The 18,950-nt window shown below is 32.1% G+C and overlaps 1 long non-coding RNA gene across 1 annotated transcript; it reads left to right on the top strand.

Moving 5' to 3' along the window:
• The first annotated feature begins 1,760 nt into the window (after positions 1 to 1,760).
• On the top strand, positions 1,761 to 10,350 carry LOC148610039 (uncharacterized). Its single transcript, XR_015914691.1, has 5 exons — positions 1,761 to 1,897; positions 4,350 to 4,705; positions 6,686 to 6,859; positions 7,397 to 7,485; positions 8,210 to 10,350. It is a non-coding gene; the product is annotated as an uncharacterized LOC148610039 (long non-coding RNA).
• Positions 10,351 to 18,950: the final 8,600 nt, after the last annotated feature.

Genomic DNA, 18,950 nt, shown 5'->3' with positions numbered 1-18,950 from the left:
CCGGATAAGGCTTTTGTTGATTGTTATTATACATATATTTGAAACCAATTCTTGAACATGAGATATTTTTCCAAATTAAATGAGTGCCAACACTTACAATTACATAAATGGTCTAAACTAATTGTTGAAAATGTTAAAATTGTTAAAAAAAAAGCATTATATATGGGCTGTGATACATAAATTTCATTTAAATTTCTCAAAAATGACATATTTCTGCAAATTGTAAGGGTGTGAACAATTTTAATTACAATAATGGTCCAAAATTATTGTAAAAAATATTAAGAATGGCAATATTAGTATCCGGTTGGTAGTTGCGACACTCATATTTCAGTCAAAAATCTTCAAAATGACATATTTTTGCAAAGTGTATGTGTGATAACACTTTTCATCTACCTATTAGTCTATAATTATTGTAAGAAATGTTAAAATTGTCTATATCATTATTATGTTGATGGCTGTGATACGTATATTTCAGACCGAATGCTTGAAAATGAGATTTTTTTTCAATTTGAATGAACGCGAACACTTGAAATTACCTTTATGGTCTTATAATATGGTTTAAAACGTTAAAATTGTACAATTGGCATCTTATGTTTGGCTGTGACATATTGATTTCAGTTCAATTACTTACAAATGACACATTTCTGCATAATTGCTATGTTGATACTGCAGGTTTTTAGATTATGCCAATTTGCCTTTGCCAGTTCAATTTAAGGTAGTACTATTCGGGGCAGTAATTAGAGGGTTTGTGCACTCACAAGCATGTTTAACCCCGTCAGATACGTATTGTGCTAGATCTAAGCCAGGAACCTGTACACCAGTTGTCGTCGTTGTTTTGTAATGTTCATTGTTATTCGTTTTCCTTTTTCATAGAGATTAGTTCGATTTATGTTTTTTATGAATACTTTCATTTCATTTTTTGTAGTCTTTTACAGCTTGCTTTATGGTATGGGTTTTGTCAATCACTGAAAAACGTTTGGTGACCTGTAGACATTTTTCGTGTATTGACTTTTGGTGGATGACCGTCTCATTTGCAGTCATGCCACTTCTCCTATTTTTATTTTTTTTTCGGAAAAGAAAATGAATATCTATTCAATGAATATCTAGTCAATGAATAGATTTGTTTGTTTGTGTGTGGTCGTGTGTGCGTATTAGTGTGTGCGTGACCTCTTGCCAATAGACTCTATCCTGTTATATGTTAACGGCTAAAATATATCTGCGTGAAGATAGGCGTACCGTTTTAAATTTACAGAAAAATGACAAGTTAAGAAGCATACATCTATTCTGAACGTCTTATATTCAATGTGATTCTTGGGACTGGTAAACAAAAATTATCTCTATATTGATGAAAAAAACACATAAAAATAAAAATTCTACCTCATTTTCATTTTGGTTTATATTTGTATTAGTAAATGAATGTTACAAGCTTAATTCATGTATGACGTTTGGCATTCACATCAACTATAATATCGTTTTTCATATGAAAAATATAATCATTTTATATCAATCACGTCACGTAAACTAGTTTCTTTTATCTTTGTTTTATTCATTTTTGAGTTACTAAAAAGTTAATTTCTTACTCATAATATGTGGTGTACAGTGCAATGTTCAGCTCAAACGGACGGTGGATTATATTCCATTTAAATGTTTTTTTTTAATTTAAAAAAAACATATTTATGCACGCTATAACCCCCTGAACTTCGGGTTTTTTTTTAATTTAAACTATATAAAATGTCTACTAAGTTTCGTTTCATAAATGTTGAATGCACCGTTATGTAACACCAATGGTGCATATTTAGTTTAAATTGAATACGACTCAAGTCGTAAGTATTACTTCCTGATTGCAGAAAACAATTACATTTCACAGATAAAACATCTAACAGTGTTATACATACAGGTAAGTCAGAATAAGTAAGTTATCTACTTATTTTTCAATACTTATGAAGTATTTCATAATCTAGGTAGGTATAGTAAGATACATATTGTAGGTACAATACGATACTCTATACATACAGTCTAATATAGTATGTTGTAATTACGACGTAAGTGTCAATATGGGCGTCAAGTTTAGTACAATTTACTTGTACGTTCTACGTATACATATATGAATTGGTGAATTCATTCGTATTTATTAAACTAGTAGCTCAACCTGTAAATACATATCATGACCAGGATATATTAAATGTATTTATTTCGAATTCATTTGCTTTTTCGGCTTCTGTCCAAGCCGACCAACCTAAATACGTACGAAAATTTTATTTGCTATACATCGTAAAATATTACTTTATTACATGTAATTGTGTGTTAATGTTAATATTTTAATTTCAATAATTATTTTGCGAGGCAATTTATCTAGATAAAAAATTTCAAAAAAACAAAACAAAGCATATTTCTAACGTCTTTACCTACAATTGTTTATGAGGTAGGAAACTATTTTTACATCTTTTGCTACGTCAGTTTTTTAGGATAATTTTGTTGCTATATAAGCTCATAACGTCCGTCGTCGTTTGTCGTCGTCTATTTTTCTTTAAAGGTTAAATTTATTATTTAGCTTGAAAAGGATTTACAAAGTCTCAATTTAATCGATGTTGTTTGACGAATATGTATCGGATATTTTACACTTGGAAGAAAAAAAAATCTAGATTTACGTGGTTTTTAGTTTATAACTTGAAAACTGTAATAGATTAAAATTAACTTTATTTCTGAAACAATTCTTATGACTATTCGTACGAAATTATTCTGATTGTGATTAAATGATTAGGCCTACGACTCCATGTTAGAGGTATTGCCTTAACACTTGAAAAAAAAAGCGGTTTGGGCAATCTTACCCAACATTTTAAAAACAATAATAAATGGAAAGAAGTATGCGTGTGATGAAATGATCTTTTTGATTAGGCTTACATATATCTTCATTGGGTCAAAGATGAGGCCCTTAAAAGGCTAAAATCTCTACGGATTCTAACCATGAACGGTAGGATGAAACTTTAACATTGATAAAAAATATACTAAAGATAAGCCGACACAGGCAAATTAAGTTATTTTCATAGAAAGGCAAAGTACTGTGTTGTTTGCTATTTTTAGGCAGTATCTTCAAAAGAATAGTAGAAATATGTAAACTTTCAATTGAAATGATCATGTGATCTGTTCTATAACAGACTTACAAATATAACAGAGTTGTTTTAAGAAAAGATTCGCATGTTTCAGTATATGTCTTGCGACACGTAGCAGACAGGGGAATGGTTTCAGGTGCTAAAAAAAATATTTTATCTCTGACAACAAGTGTTCATCAGACTAAGAAAAATGTTCTAAGTTAGCGAATTGCGGCCCTCTAGGGACTTTAATTAATAATGTTTTTTTTAATCATCTAACACTTTAATTATAAGATTTGTAACCTATTTTGATATAGGCTGAAAGTTGCCAAAATATTATGCTATACCACACCGTTAGACGTTGTAATGATTTGTAGTGGAGAAATAATTTCCTTAGATATCACACAAGAAATGGAATAAAGAAATGCTAATTACAGTACTCGTGTAGGAAAAGCTTCCCAATCTATGATACAAGGGGGATGGGGATGTTTGATAAATAGTTTTAAAATATTTGTTGATATAAAAAATGTATGGAATTTTATGAAAATTAACAGCTAAAATGTTGAATAATTAAAAAAATATATATAATTTAATTTTATAGTGTAAATATTTGATAAGAAATATGCAATGGGAAATTTATGGGGGATGAGGAATTATCATTGGGGTATGGGGATAAGGAGAATGGAAAATAGGCGAATGATTTTATAGTGTAAGTGGGAAGTTTATACCATTCAAGATCTGAATCCGGTCTTGCTGTTGTATAAAACATCTTAAATTTCTTGTTTGCATCACCTGCAAAAGAAAAATGTGTAGAAAGGAAATTAAGAGTTCAAAGCTCGTAGCCATAACTGTCTTTGTCTTTGTCATTGTTTCGGGTAAGTTTAGTCTTAATATAAAGCATACTGTTTGGGTAAATATGTTCCTTCTATACCTATTGTCAAATATACAATTCAATACAATTGCAAACTTCAAAAGTGCGAAACAAGTGTCAAAAAATCATGGTCTAGGTTTAAGTATCGGTCCTACTAGATGTATCGATAAAACAATTCAGTGGTTGAAGTGATCTGCTGAACAGTCATCAATTGACTAACAATTTTTCATGCCAATTGTTCAAAAAGTAAATGTGTCACATTGTAAAAAAAAACACATTTAGTTTCCATATCGAACTAGTTATAATAAAGCATGTATTTAAGATATTTCTAACCTGTTTCAGCATCTATTTTAGTTACCTTCATATATTAAAAAAATACATGAATATAGTTCTCAGGTTTTGTACGAATGACACAGACAAAAAAATAAACGAGGTCGTCTTAGATGGACATTATGTAAATAAATTCAATGGTGGACACAATTGTACATGTGTAGCAAGGGCAGTACACAACACGGCGACTCATTTGGATTATGTAGATTTCTCGTTGCCAGCTTCATTTGAAATAACACTTCTTGTGGCAGTAAAGTAATTTTTAAACAGTTGAATTATGATGCTGAGAAAACAAAGTACTGTAAAGGTGATGGCAAATTACCAATTAATGATATGATGAAAAACATTACCGTCAGTATAACGTTGATAAAGATGATTCCATATGATACACGACACCCATTTTGTTTAAAATTTGGTAAGTTAACTTAAGAGATGCGCGTTTAATTGAAAAATAAAGAACGCATGCAAAATTTAAAAAAAAACGAATTGTCTTTTTATAGAATATTCAAACAATGCTCCTAGCTAGCGCTTGTCGAGAGTAGTTGATGGATAAGATTATTTTTATATTTTAACATTTTAAAACGAGATAGAGACATTTAATTGCATCAATGTATCATTGCATCATATATTTTTACACGCTTATTCAATTCGATCAAAAGTTGATAAACAAAAGGAAAAGGTGGGATGTGTATGAATAGTGGGTAAATGGAAGAAACAGCAGTGAATGGAACAGCCTAATTTTGTACGCAAACATGAATATCCATTTGTGATCACTTGCATATGTTTTCTACGAAAGTAATATAGTTTTGTAATTTACTGAACTCGTATGAATGGAATATAACAACCAGAAAGCAGTTTTACTTTTTTAGATAACTTTTAAAAAATCCTAAAACTTTTAACAATTTTTTTGCTGATTTGATTGTTATTTTTTTATTTTTTTATTATTATTTTTCATTTTTTTTGTTTAAAAAAATTGAACGTATATTCTTAGTGAATATACACATTTGTTCCTGAAATTTTTTCTGACATCATGGAATAGACTTTTCACTTTACTGACGTATTATAAGATATAGATGGAATATCACTTAAATATTAGTGATAACATGACATTGGTTGTACCTCTATTGTATAAATTATGATATACCATCATCAAATTGAAAAAAAAAACAACCCTTAATGTGAGAAAGTCACAGTTAAAAAACTCTTTTACTTGTAGATTGTTTAAAGTGTTTCTTGTCTTTAAGATAATATTTTTTTTTATTTCACGCATTTCGGTTACAGTTGAGACATGTTAACTTTTCTGTGTACTTGTTTGACTTCCTATTTCGACTTGTTTTTGTGCGTACCTTTTGTACACTACGTTGTAATCATTTTAAATCAAGATTGTCCAATGTGTTTGTTTCTAATACTTTTGGCTGACTTGAAACACGACAAAAACATACCAAAATTAACAATATTTATATAGGATTTTTTGGGGTATTTTTTTTTTTGGTTTCCTGGCGGCTCTGTATTTAAGTAAAACTAACATTTCCTCATGTTTAGCAGTTTTCCTGTTGTTTAATAGTGAAAGCAAAAATCAAGAAAATATCTAAATCGGCCAAAATAAGATACTAATTTTTATAATTTTTCTCTACTAGTTTGTTATTTTCTTTTTAATAGGCCGTTCGATCGTTACGTTGACTGAGGTTGTAAGCAGAAATTTCTCGGAATCTCGTGAACGTGAAAAACGCATTGCGAAATAATAACTATAAAAAATATGCACAGAAACATTAGTAGGATATGTAGGATAAAGCTCAAAAAACGAAAACTCAATCTCAACAGCTATTGTCCTTTCAGTTGGTATATACATTATTTCATACAGAAAATATAAAAGTAAGTTTCCCTTTTGAAAGAATGCCAATGAAATTTCTTATAAATGTATTTAGGATAACTTTTACAAAGTTCTTGAATGTTTTCAACACAAAATGGTGGTAACCAAGCTTTCTTGTAAGTTGCAAAAACACTAAAACACTAGAATTCTAACTACATTCCTATGGAATATTTATTCATTTCTTTGTTAAATGTGCATCATTGCGTTTCAAACCGACAGAAAACTGGATAGGTCACTTAAGATAAAGTATGTTTCAGTTTGTGATCAAATAATTCCTTTTGTATATCGTATTTTTTCTGTTGCCATTTGAATCTGATAAAATCAACTCTTCATATAAAGTATCAAAGACAACTTGTAGACTGCAATAATACTCCTGTGTTTCAGTTTATTGTTGTTGATCATGAATTTCGTAACTATTTTTGATATTGTGAGATACGTGGCGAGACTGATTTAACATAATATTCATTACCTCTAGAAAACTACATTTACATATGCAAATGCAAAATTGTTACGTGTTTTTATAAGATCAAGCAAATCCTATGAACATAGTGTGTGAGAAGATCGAAATAAGTATTACAACAACGGCAAATGACACTTGGAAAGAAGTGATCAGTTCTTCCCCGACATAACCACGAGATACATCTTCACTAAACAACTCCAGTGTCTATACCACAGAGACAATTCAGGAAAACAAAATGGGTAGATTCAAAGTTTTCTACAATGAAACAGTTATCTTGTCCACTTAATATCAAACCTTTCGGGTCAATAGTTTTTTTTTATATAGCAATATCAATTTTATTTGATCTTTCAGATAATGGTTTTATTATTCTTAAAGAATGGCTGTAATATATTTTGTTTTGGTTTATGAACAAAAAACCTCAATCACTGGTGCACACTAAATAACCCGCTTCAAGGTTGCATCCCAAGCATGGATGAATACCGTACAAATATATCACTAACTCCTTCTATTTCAATTTTAGCATTCGAATTCAACGAGTCTACATTTGTATTATTAAAAAAAGGTTGATGGCGTCATAGTCACTTTGCAAAATTTGGTATATGAGATGATAGACAAAATTGTCTATCCAAGGAGGAAGAGTGTTACTTTTTAAATGAATTTAATCTGTAGCTCATTGCAAATAATCATTCCTTAAAAGTATATGTACGCGGTATATTGACCTGTGGGTATAACTGGTTTGCATATTCGTACCCTTTTGTGTTTCTGTTACATTACAGGTCCCTCGTATATATTATATGTAACTATTGGATGTGGAACAGGAGGATTACTGATGATTGTTACATTTTTTTCTAATCTACAAATTTAGGTATGTTCATATACGGAAGCAACTGTGTAAAGATATAAATAATTGTTTAAACTAAATAAACTTTTCCTTAGTTTCAAAGTGCTACACTTATACTTTAAACATAACTTATCAAGTAGCTCAAAATAAAGGAAGTAATTCAGTATTTAACTTGGTAGAATACAAGAGTAATCAAGGGAACCAAGGTTATAGTGGTAATCAAAAGAATGTAATCCAGGGACAAAGACCAGACATGGAAAACAGACATACACAACAAAGAACATAAAGTAACTAAAATCATATATACAACGTAACAAAAGTAAATGAGCAACTCTGACTCCACTAAAAACTGGGAGCATGGACCAGGTGTACCGGTAGGGTAAGCGTCCTCTGGTTTTCTAGAAACACCCGCCGAGTTGTTCATAAAGTCAAGTCAACAATCGATTTGCTCAAAGAACAGCGATTATTGATTTTTTAGATGAATTGCAGTTTCATTTCTAAAATGTTGTTTGTAAAAAGAAAATTGTTTAGCACAATTTTGCCGTAGAAGAACCTATTAACAGTTAGGGTTAGCGAATTGTCGAAACATTGTATAAAAATGTAATATTCGGTAAACTGTTATGCGATTTTGCTTCTCGATATTTTTGCTTGAAGAATTAAGATATTATAACTGTTTTCAAATATCTTGTCCTGATTTCTTCTGTTATCATCCAAAGGAAAATTTCTTTCTTTCTTTATATAATAACAGGAAGATTAAAACGCTAGGAGAAAATAACGATGTCACGGATGAGGACGATGAATATGGACTTCAGTACAATACACGGTACGTGTCAAATGATGATAAGGATGTACAACAAATAGTAAACGAAGAACAAGAGTCTAGTGTAAACGAGAATCATGATGTATATCAATGTGAAGGGAACTACAGCGACATAGATTTGGGCGATACGCCAAAGAATAATACGAAAACAATATCTCAGGCAGCTGACACAAATGCCGGTTATCATAATATCAATATCGAAGGAGATTATTCAGCGATCGGAAATGTAGCTTCCGTAGAAGAAACACAAAAAATAGAGTATAAATCTTCTTCAGTGAGGCATTACATTGTACCTGGAGATGGTGGATGTGAATATGCAGTTGTAGAAAAACGCACTGATGATGAAAACAGAAGTGATGTGTATTCCGTAATTAATAAAACTAAGAAAAATAAATCATAAATACATGTTATTTACGATAGTAATGTATTTCAAAGATATTAACCTGTTATATATTAACGAGGGGATAATCATGATCTTCCCACAAACAGTGTGATATACATACATGTATGTATCGTTTCGTTTTTACATTCAGTTTACTTTGATGGATATATATATATATATATATATAGAGGCAACTGTTTCACCGTATCTGTGTATAATGTTTTGTTGTCTGCTGCAGTCTACCCTGTAGTGTGAGGGTTTCCATGTCGTTCATTGAAGACATATGGGTTACCCTGAACTGACACTTTTCAACCCAGTGGGGTTCTTGTCTCTTTATCATATTCACCATGTTCATTCTCGTAATATGTATTAATATACACAGTTGGTTAGTTCTTTTCAAATGCGTATGATTCCCAATTTCGTTATTGTTTAATTCTAAGATTAAAACATCATATATTTTATCGACAAATTACGGAAAACCCTTTAAGATCTGTTTTTTTTTTATGGAATATCAAACCAGTTCATACTTATTTATTAATGAAGTTTGTATACATTTTTATGCAAAACTAATGGGACGTTTCTAGTTAAATAGAAAATTGTCAAGTAGGGATTGAAAGTTCCTTATTGATAAATTTACTAGTAAATCATTCTGAAAGGGTATTTTAACGTTTGAGAATAAACAGTGTATTTTTTTTTCAATTCACAATTCAAATCCCGAATTCAAACTTCAATTAAATGTAAGTTTATGCGAGAATTCTGTATTTAGTTACTTGGCTATACTGATGTACAAATGTAGCTATTGACACTAATTTTGTATTGTTGATATAAAGATTAACCTAGTATTATGTAAGTATTATAGAATATAGAACACAAACAAATGTGTTGTTGAATTTCTGCAGCTTAACTTTATGTACTTGGTTTGGCGTATATAAAGTTATTCTTATTTGTTTGGCTAACAATGCCACCTTTAAACATCTCGCATGACAACCTGTATTCAATGCATTGATGTCAGATTTTCTTCTTCGAAATTCTTCAACCATCTTAACTAGTATATCAAAACATACATATAACCTTGGTTCCCTTGATTACTCATACATACAGTGTTCATGTGATTTCCCTGCCAATCCTAAAGTAGCTCCTTTTTAAAATTTACAGTATTGATGGTGCATGAGTTCTGAAATGATAAATATCTGCAATAGTTTTTGATAAGACTAAACTTTTCATATTGTATCATTGTCCGAAAGACAATAAATAATATGATACACTTCGATAAAATGTTTTGCCACATATGAAAATTTGAAATGAGTTTATTCATCCGTATCTTGGCATTGTATATTGTTACGCGATAAAAACATCGATATTCGACAGGTCGACCCCACCACAATCCTGGCGTACTAAGTGTAATCAAGGGAACCACGACTCAAGCGGCAATCAAAAGAACGCAATCAAGGTCCAAATTTGACTTGACTTGATTATGGATCGGATCAATGGTCAGTTATTTTGTTGTTGCGTTTTTTTCTAGAAACACCAACCAACTTGCCAAATAATGTCACGCCGCTTTCAAGACCACATAAAGAGCAAAACAATATACACTATTCTGTTGACAAAAGACCAATCGCTTCAATAGCCATTTTTCACTACTACAGCTGTATTGGGAATTGAACACGTAAATCATAATGGCATTCTTTATTTTGAAAACATATCGGGTTTAAATTGTATTCTACCGATTTATGTTTACATAAAAAAAATATGGAAATTTGAACTCGCAGTTAGGATTTTACTTTCTTAGTAAATACCTGATAGAGCATTTTCTAAGGAGGCGCACAGTTTTTATTAACGGTCAATCGGTTATCGGAAATACTTTTTAATACAATATATTTCAAAATTGAGGTAAAAAAGAAGACAATAATGAAATTTGTTAAGCGGGGGTATCAAATGAAAATGTACCTTAAAATTGTATTCAAACACATGTTTTTAATAACGCATTCAGGATTGATTGGTATGTCATTCCTGGTCATCCCCTATACGTGTACAGGTATACAATGTCTACATATGGCAGAACTCTCGACCTGTTCAAAGCAACCAACATATACAAAGAAACCAACAACAAAACCATTTATAAATAACAAGTAGTCCACATTTGAAACTAATATAAGAATTTCGAAATTAATAACCAAGTTATGTCTACATGGTTGCTTTGTAATGCATAAGAACTCAAAACATGATATCATTGACATTTTGTTTGTCTAAATTACATTATTCAAGTTCCACATAAATAAAGTTGTCATATGTATGGTCGCCTCTACGTCCTGATTGACCAATATGGAATGTCCATTTCGAATATAATAAGCTAAGCTCGTGGGTCATCTTCCAGTTTTCATTTGGGGCCTTGCTGTTCGTTTTTTAACCTGTACGGCATTCGTATCATGTGTTGTTCTGTTTGTTCAGTACAGTGTTGCCCTTTGGTGTTTTCTTTGTGGTTTTATATTTACAATTTACATGGTGCGTAGATAAGCGTCCTTACAAAAAAGTATTAACAAATTATGCATGTTAGGTTTAAAATGAAGAAGACATGTCCCCATGTTTTTTTATCCTACAACTTTTAAATTATTGACTTTCCCTTGTATGATGGAATGCATGCAAAACATCCATTGAAGCTAACGTTTACATTCACAACTTGGTTAATAAAATAACCACTATCATCATCACTTTATTTTGTGTTCATTTAGGTAGATATGTGTGTTTCATATAGGTTTGTTCATTCACAAAAACAAAACATGATTATACGCAACACACAAATCTGCCTAAATACCATCGGAAATTCTTTATTGAAACTTAAGACGACATTCAACCTATAGTAACGCCTTCTTCACGTCTAATTTGATTATTCATCATTAAATCGAGGCCTTGTTGAAATATTGCACGAATCTGCTGGACTATTGCGTCTGTATCGTCATTATAATGTGGCGTAAAAAGAATCAGGTATATATATTGTTTGTGGTCATGCCGAAGTAAACAACAACAATTTTTTTCTATATTTGTGTTCATACATTAAACAGCAAAATAAATTAAAATAAAATCATCCAATATCTGAGGGCTTTCGTTGGGGATTTAGGTAGGCACAATATTATTACACATTTGAAACTTTTTGTTTATATTTACATTATTTTTGTTGATGATAACAGAACAGTTTATGATAACATATAATTTTTTCTCTACATTTAGTCTTAAACAGCCTTGTTCAAATACATTCAAAAATGTATCTACGATAAATTTCTTTCCGATAAATGTACAAAACAGATAGAAAAATTAGGGAGGCATATTGTATCAGGCTTACGTTCAGGTTCAATGAAACATTTTTTCCTTCATATGCGTCTTAATAAAACAAGAATGGATATGGTGAATTTGTCAAAGAGACAAAAACCCCACGGGTATGAAACATGTCAGCTAAATTCCACCTATGGGTCTTCAATGAACGATTAGGAAACTCTCACATCACAAGGTAGGTGGCAGCCGACCCCAAATAACACTATACACAGAAACAGCGAAGACGTGCATAAAACGTGACTTAGTCGAAATAATTTATGCCGCAATGTTAAAAAAACAATAATGTACGTTTCCATACCTATACATTTGTATAGTACTAATATATTGAAAGACTAATATTGAATAATTAACAATTTGGGAATAAGTTTTTCGAAAAATTATTTTAAAGAAAGGTTGAAATGTTTGTTATTCAATTATCTTAACATGTTTCTATTAATGTCATAGAAACTTGAAGATGTGAAGTAATGGTGTGTATGGGGAAAACAAACATTAGTTATCTTACTGCTCAAAATGTCATTTAGTGTTCTGCATTTTAATCCATAATTTTGTACATCTACATCACCCATATTCACCAACAAAACATGTAATGATTAAGGCAACAGTTACACAAAAAGCTTCACAAAATTTATGAATTCTTATAACTTATTGTTCTTCCTAAAGAAAACGTCAGCAAATATTCCTGGGACATACAAAACAAATATATGCTGACACAGGTACACGTGAAATGGCAAAGATACACTACAACGGCTCAGCCATAATTAACAGGAGTATGAACAACTTTCATAAATGGAAAAGTTGAGAAATGTCGTAATATGTGACAAAATTACATGTATATGAAAAAGAAACAGGGTTATATTTCAATTTTTTTCTGCTTCACTTTTTACATGTTATCGGTAACGACATCATGTGTGCCTTGGTGGTTCGTTTTAAAGAGCCTGATCATTTGTTCTACTCTTTGAATATCCATACTGTATGGGTTGATACATGTAGTTGACACTCAAATGCTTAATTGTGTTAGTAGTAAACATCAAATGATAATGGGAAATATAAAGAACCTGTCACCTTTTTATTATCATAATTTTGGTTTTACTTATTTCATTTATTTATTTATCTATTTGTATTAACCATACTCAGGGAACATTAAATAAAGTGTTATTTATTTTCTTTTCAATTTTATCATCCCACTAGGAAACTGGGTCGTATATGTACACTCTATGCTATCCGTCTGTTTGACCGGTTCTAGACCTCCTCTCAAACCGCTGGACGAATATTTATAAAATGTCCATATATTTATTTTTATAAAGGTAAAGGATATATAGGACACTACCTACACTATAAGTCATATTTCATACTCACAGAGATTAATGGAAAATGAAAACTCATGATAAGACTACACGACGGGATGACATTTCATTCCCTATTGCCAACTTTTCTTTCATTTGTGGCCATATACCATCAGCACCTTCGCAATTAGTTTTCATATCAAAATATAACGTTATGTGAAAGCCTGCCGTAACTACTCGGACCTTTTGTAATGTACTAGACTTCTGACAATTAGGCTTATAAAACAGGGTAATATTGAAGATTAAAGTCATCCCTACAGCCAGAATTTAATGGTCGCCATCATGAAATCGCAGAATGAGATTCAAACTCGATTATCGTGTCATAGTTTTCCTTTGTTTTATTCCTTCTACCCCGGACATGATGTGAGGTAAGGTGGATTTTTCTAAACAAGAATAGGGCACTTACCGTTACGATGCACCTCGTCCATGCTCCTAGTTGCACAAATAAACCCCATGACATACACGAATCTTTTTATTCAGAATTCTACGAATAATCAACTAGTAGACATTCGCATACACTCATATCGGTTCGTGAAAGTAGATTCAAAATTTTTGACATGTCAGATTTTTTTTACACGACCGTCCACGAATATACGACAATTACACATTGTTAGAGAGATGTGCATTCGAGATCAGGTGGTAGTATGTTCGCTTACACACCCAGTCGAGCACACTCGATGATTAACATTAGTAATTAGACAACTTCTAAATAACTGCTTTCCCAAGTTCCTTTTCAAACCTTTATTGAAAAGTTAGACAATGAACTATTTAACAAACCCAAAGAACAGTATGTATAAACATTACTCGATCTTAGTGAGTCCTCAGATAACATGGTATAGAACCATTCTTATAAATCGGACTCGGGTAGTCGAAGTGTGTTCTAATAGCAGATTAGCATACAGATAGTCGACAAAGAGCAGTACAAGAGGTTTCAAATATTCTAGAGATTGTTATATTTTAACCCAGTTTATTCTTAGCGATAATACCAAAATAAACGAGGTTTTCTGCAAATATAATGCTCACTCCGTCAGCGATATCAGGAAAGACCGAAGGATTGAGTGACTACAAATATTGTACTTAAAGTTTTGGAGCATTCATTCTCTAGTTGATATTATTGAAAGTCTTGAAAAGGAATTACAGGAAAGGAAGAAAGTTGAAATTCAGTTAAACACAAGTCTTAGTAAAGCGAGTGAAGTAATGTCCGAGATTCAAGGAAAGCTCGTCCATCAAATAAATGAATCCTTAGTTGACCAATTTAATTTCATACAGGAAAACCTTATATCACAAACTAAAATCGGTTTGGGAATTTGACTATGAAATATAGAACAGAAAGACCCAAGCTTAAGAAGTTAATGTTAAGCGAGATCATAAAATTAGCAATAAAAACAGTTCACGGAAATCGATCGCAACAAATAAAACCCACGTAGAGCCTTCAATCACCGAAGTAAAAAATTCTTCATCTGATCTTATTGAACTCGATTTACCAAAGGAAAGGGTTCCATCAACACATGACGTATATGACCAAGGGATCAATTTAATGGTTCGCAATGAAAATCAATCACGTGATGCACAGAGTGGTGGTTATACACATAAGATCGGAGGTACCTATAAGCCAAAGATCTCGGAAACCCTTGTAAACAATGAAGCCGACCTAAACTACAAGATACCTATCTGTGCCGATCGTTATGCATCTAAACTAATACCAACAGATGATATTACGGATGTTTTCATTGGAGTCAAGCGATGTAAGCGAACAGCTAGCTTTCGTATTTGGAACATTGATAATAAATCCACAAAGTCTGGAATTCCACATTTAAAGCAAGAGAGTTAAAGTTACGCACATTAAAATTTTCAGCGCTAGGAATGGCAAATTTGCGACCAAAGTGAATGCAGACTTACTCGACAAATCCTATTTGTGACCTACCAACGTTCGGTGTAGACGTTGAACGAGTAAGCGCCAGTTGCAACAAAAATTGGACCAATACGAACATCACAATGGTCATTATCGATATGCCGCATAAATGCTTGAGAACTGAATGCAAAGCAATATCATTCTATACTATCCTAATTAGGTATTGCATTTGTATTCTACTAATTATCTTAACCTATCTATATTGGCATGGAACGTCCACGGACTATTATCTTCGTCATTCTGCTTCAACAACTTATTAGATAAATTTTCTGATTCTGTCGGAATTACGACTTTAAGACACCTGTTCTAGGTTCATGGAATCTATACATCCTGATTACAAACTTTGTTGCAATACTAGTTATGATACTTCACGCCGTGGTGGCAGTAAAAACACACAATTCTCATACATCGTTCCATTGATTTTATTACTGCTTCCTTCGACATTGTTGGCAATAATCGGATGGGTTAGTGGAAACAGTTATCACCCAATGATAAACTCTCGATATTTGTGTTCGAATTTTATTTACCATCGGATAACAATATTCAAAAGTATATAGACAGTATTCATTATATGGATGATTTGTTTCATCATTATTCAAAACATGGAACAGTTATATTTGCAGAATACTTAAATGCTCAATACGACACTTCTCTAGTGTCCCTAAAATATACGAATTATTCCACAGCCTTTTGCGAGAATGATTTCTCATTCCAGTCAATAAAACGGATATCTGTTCCGACTTTTTCTTACACATTCTCCACACTGCAAACCACCATTGGATATTTAGTAGTACCTGAAACATTTATGGAATGTGTAATTGCATTTGATCGTGTAAAGCATTAAGTACTGTAGGCACGGAGTAAGCATTGGATAATCTACCAATTTACTGTAAATAAAAAAATTACCGATACCGGAATGAGTTCTTTAATAAAAAAGCTTGATTATACCGACCCTGTACTTTCCATCGAACATTTTGCTGCAATTACTGATATTTCGATAAGAGCATCTCTCGATACTATACTTATGCATAGGTTTTATTCGAAATTAAATCCTGGACTACGGAAGTTAGACAAACCCTCAAAATAGCACGGGAAATGTGTATTATTTTGAATGCTGAAGGAAGACTACGTGGAGCACATCCTGAATTAGATAGAAATTACAAACAAATGAAACGTATATTTCAAAATACCCAAAATGAATCATACCAAACAGTAACAAAATAACAATTATCGTGTGATAAATGAGGCAAAAGAGTTAGTTATACGTTTTTGTAGACCATGTGGGATCAATATAAAAAGAAGTGGAAAACTGGATATAAGGAAATACGGACCGACAATTAAACGTTCAGAAACCCAATAGACATTGCAAATAGCATCGTAAAATTCTATGGTGAAGTGTCTCAAATTCCGATGTGGGCCATTTTTTTTTATCTTTCGGGAGCGTAACTGCCGATGTACAATCATATCCTGAAAAGTGAATTTACATTTGAAGAAAATGACTCCACAATAAAATTCCTCAAATTACATAAATCTTCCGGTGTTGGCAGAATCCATAATGAATACCTCAGATACACAGGAAGACAATTTACATTAAACTTAACGCATTTATTTATATGGAACTGTACACTATCCGTTGGGCATATTCACGCAGTGTGGAAGAAGGGACTAATATTACCCGTATATAAAGGAGGATCAAAGCCAAGTTATAAATGTGACTTATACAGAGCGATAGCTCTCGTGTGTTGATTGTATAACATTTTCGAAAAGGTTATTTCCTGTAGAATCGAGAAATGGTTCAATATGGTTCAGTCAGGTTTCCGAATGATCAACAAGGGTTCACAAAATCATCAAACTGTTTATCTACTTACTTCACTGTGTCAGAATCGGCTATGAGTGCCATTGAACTAAACAGTACGGTGTTTTGTTCATTTCTTGACATTAAGCGTGCGTTTGACACTTAAAGGTATAAAGGACTTATACGGAGACTTATATCTCTTGGAATCAAATTACCACTATTACAAGTAATCAATCACTGTTATAATAATATGCAGAGTACCGTGTTAAAGAATGGAATAACATCATCGTGGTTTCCAGTTGACAAGGTGTACTAGAAAGTGGTGTACCTTTTTCTATAAACTATATATTGACGAACTATTGAAATCGGTTTGAAGAGTCTAGCCACGGCCTAAAGATCAGAGACATCAGTTGTGGTAATCCGGCGTTTGCAGATGACACTGAATTATTGTCTCTTAGTCCTATGGCTTTGCAGAATCTTATTGACATTTTCTATAACAAGTCTAACAAATGATGACTATTTAAATTCAGCAGTGAAAACTGGCTTTCTAATGATACGACGTGGGCGTACGATCAACGATTATCCTTTCATGTGGACATTAGGAGCAGAGCAAACCAAACTTACAAATTCACAAACTTATTTTGGAATAGATATAACGTCGAACATGAAATGCTCGAGGGCAGTAGTAAAGTCTTGCGACAAAGGCAGACAGACATTCCATGGACTTTTTGGCATGAGTAACTTGAAACAGGACATTAGTCCTTTGACTTATGTTTAGCTGTACGAACAGGTTTTGTTCTCATCAGCATCGTACGGTTGCGAGCTATACAATAGTTTGACTGTAAGTGACATGTATTCACTGCGGAAAATGCAACACTTTTCATCAAAGCGAAAACAGAATTTATGAACACTCACCAGGACAGATATGCTAGAATGGTTAACGAGACTAGTTAACATTATTTTCGTAATTGATGAAAAGAAATTGATGTTCCTTCAGAAGTTAACGTCAAGCGATGTGTGTTCAACAATATTGGCTTAAGTTTGACAAAAAAGACATTCAAGGTTTCGTCTCGGATCTATATAGACTTTTCGTTAAATACCTTTTAGACCAGTATTTTAACAAAAATATTACTACAAGATTATTTTCTAGTATGTTGACTTGGAAAAGGATAGTTATTTTCTCAATTTCTACAATGACAATAAGTAAACGCAAAGCCCAAATAATCTCTGATAATGACTTTTGTTGCTTTATACAAGTATACGCTGTTGGTTTTTGTATCAGGTTGGAACAACAGGATGTCTACAGCTGAACTTTCAAGTATGTTTTTCCTGTCTAAACTACTTACACGTGTTCCTGAAGCCAAAACGATTATTTGTTCAAAGCATAACGAACCCTATGTTGACACTTTACTCACTTTGCATTGGAATGCTTTCTTACTGCTGGAATGCGGAACAAAATTTCGAATTGATTCAACAATTGTTTATGTTCATAACCTGTTTTTGGACAGTTTAAACTCCAACGAAAAACTATTACTAATCATGTTAGGAAACACAAGTGACCTTAACGTACTTTTTTTATGAAAATGCAAAATATAACTTTATAAACATTGCTGCCAAGGTCCTGCGAGACACCACTAAAATATATTTGGGATTTTTAGACGTATTGAGAGTTATCATATCCACCTGAAGTATCACAGTTTACCAAATGTATTATAGCAATGTATCGATCTTCAACTCTTTATACTTCTATCCCCATACTCATTTAAAATCCAGACTTAAAAACATATATCGTTGTTAGTCTAAAAACAACGGTACATCTAAATCCAAATATGAAGTTCTTATTAGAGATTCTTAATACTTTGTAAAACCATAACTCCAGATCATCTTCTAAATATACCGAAGTAGATGTT

The sequence above is a fragment of the Perna viridis genome, chromosome 8 (genome assembly GCF_037379345.1).
Source record: "Perna viridis isolate PV_CMFRI_1.1 ecotype Kerala chromosome 8, ASM3737934v1, whole genome shotgun sequence".
Classification (NCBI taxonomy): Eukaryota; Metazoa; Mollusca; class Bivalvia; order Mytilida; family Mytilidae; genus Perna; species Perna viridis.
This window is presented reverse-complemented; position numbering and strand designations above follow the sequence as displayed.